The sequence below is a fragment of the Penaeus chinensis genome, chromosome 7 (genome assembly GCF_019202785.1).
Source record: "Penaeus chinensis breed Huanghai No. 1 chromosome 7, ASM1920278v2, whole genome shotgun sequence".
Taxonomy (NCBI): domain Eukaryota; kingdom Metazoa; phylum Arthropoda; class Malacostraca; order Decapoda; family Penaeidae; genus Penaeus; species Penaeus chinensis.
The window spans coordinates 7,459,688-7,462,187 of NC_061825.1; the positions used below are offsets into that span (position 1 = coordinate 7,459,688).

At 55.1% G+C, this 2,500-nt stretch overlaps 1 protein-coding gene across 9 annotated transcripts in view; it reads left to right on the forward strand.

The window, feature by feature from the left end:
- Window positions 1-2,500, forward strand: part of LOC125027167 — a 118,664-nt gene that overhangs the window by 103,099 nt on the left and 13,065 nt on the right. The gene's annotated exons all lie outside the window — the stretch shown is intronic.

The following is a 2,500-nucleotide window of genomic DNA, read 5'->3' on the forward strand; positions in this document are numbered from 1 at the left end:
GTATAACTACTCGCGATAATTAATTCGGCGTGAGAGCGAGGCCGTAATGAGGGAGGGCGGCCCTCCCGGACGCGGCCATTCTTGCGCGTAAATTAACGACTGGCGCGAGGGGCGGCAGCCTCTTTCTCCGCCACTCAGACGCCGCTCCCCTGCCCTGCCCGCGGGCGATGAAACACGACGCTGGCGTGGGCGCGACGCATAATGCTGCCCACCCGATGCCCATGGCGCAGCGGGCACTTCTATATCTGACGTAGGGCATGTTTACGGTGACATCGGCGCCCCTGTCAACCTCACAGACAGCGTCACTTAGGCGGTGCATAGTCTGTGTGCGCTGATAGGAAGGGAAAAAATATGGAAGGTTTGGTGTCGGGAGGACATCGTCTTTAAACCGAGGGCGCTCCATCCCGTAAACGCAGGTAGTGAATGTGCTTCGTGAATTACCAGGGAGGACAAAGGAAGGTTCCGGCGACGAGGTCCCCCACGCCCTCTGGGAGGATGTTACTTACCCACCTCGCTCTTCCCCGCCACCGCTCCTCCTCTCCCAGCCCTCGCTGCCTCCCTCCTTCGCTGCCTCGCCTCCGGGCCACTCCTCCCCCTCCCGCCCTCCCCCGCAACATCCGTCGTGCCGCGGCCTCCTTTCCCCGCACCGCCTCCTTCCTCGCTGTCTCCTTCCTTGGCCCTACTGTCGCGCGTCCTTTCCCGTGCTCCTTGCTCCTTGGCCATTCCTTAATTATCCCGACTCCCTCTCACCCGCGCCGACCACCTTCCCTCCATTCCTTCCACCTTTTCTCGGGTTATTTCCACCTTTTTTGTCTATATTTAGATATAGTAATTGTGATATCGATCGTAAGTGTCGATGATGTAGGATTTATCACGCTGCTTCTCTCTCGTCGCCGAAGCTGCCATTTCCGGAAGGCCGTAAGGGAGCGCCGGTCCATCGCTTTTTGCTCGACTGCCAAGCACCGGCCGAGATTTGCGGGAAGAGAAACGAGAGCACGACGCTGATGGGTGTTATGGTGACAGACCTGTTGAGCTGTTGATAATTGGCCGACGCACGCCCGGGTTCTGACACTGTTGATGCTTGCAGCTAACGAAGCATTCGTGAGTGGCATGGCCGTTGAGAAGATGCATGTACCGCCTAGACAATATGCGAAGCCAACAAAGGCGGGCGCACCTGCACCCACTCTTACACTAGTTACGCGTAAACAATCACGCGTAACTCGCCTCCCACGTCTGTGGAGGCGACATCGTCGTCGTGGTTTTCTACGGTTAGCTCATGAGTATTAGTTAGATGTTTAGTACAGTTTCCAAACAAGGGGCGCCGCCGGTGGAGTTCGGATCGTGGGTCCTGCGAAAATAACGGGATTGTAATTATAGCGCTGAAGCAGCAGGGTTTGCTGAAGTTTGGGGAGATCGGTGATGGCGCGGTCGGCGGCCTCGTGGGGAAGGGGCGAAACTGCGGCTGAGGCGAAGCATGACGCCAGCAAATAGTGCCAGTGAGGCTGAGGCAACAAGGCCGCCGCCAGCATGAGTCTTCACCGAAGCTGGCCTGCACGGCACCGCTGCCATCACCTCGGAGCCTCCACGCCGCGCTGCTCGAGACGAGACGATTGTCGCAACTCTACGGTTCCCGGACGCAATATTTTACTATAAAAATACCTTGCAGGAATTTCCGGCCAATGTCACGTGATAAATAAGGCGACGTCACTCTTATTTGAATCGGACACCTGTTGACACGGCATATATCATACGCTCCGGTTCATTGGAATCCGCATTATTGCGTGCATGCGGACGCAGCCGTGTGCGTTCTGGCGGATAGTTTTTTTTCTCTGACTAGCGAACGGCCATGCTTTGGGAGGTATTACAGTTCTATGAACGAGGCGCGGGCGGCGCGCTTCGAGTTCGTCTCTCCTCTTGTAGTCGCACAAGAGGCGCCTGGAGCGAGCAGTGTCCGTGAACACGAGTACCAATTTCCCGTCGAGAAAACTCATTTAGGGCTCTCACATTCCTCCCGGCTCCCGCCCGCGCGTCTTGCCAAGGGAGGCTGGATGTATTTACGATGCACAAGGAAAGATAAGATGCAGTTGTCGAGGCCGAAGGGACTCAGGAGCAAGGGCGGACGCCGAGGTTGGGTCATTACGAAGTTGCGACTGTGGCGAGCGTGAAAGGCGTCGTCATCCGTGAGCAGGGCCACTTTTCCATCACCTCCGGCACAAAAAGCGGCATTTATTAGAATCCATATTGCAGCAGCGCCTCCCCGCCCGATCATGCGCTGGGACACCATCACGGGATGACCCATAATGGCCCTTCTGACGCCCCACCCGAAAGCTCATTTTGCTCTGTCTGTTAAAAGTTCAGTCTGTTAAACATTTTTTTTTTTTTTTTTTTTTTGTAGCTGCATGCTTTTAATGCACACTTACGGGTTGATTATATAGATATTGATGGCTAAATAAACGAATTTATAGATGTATATGCTGGACATGCATACATTCATATTCAC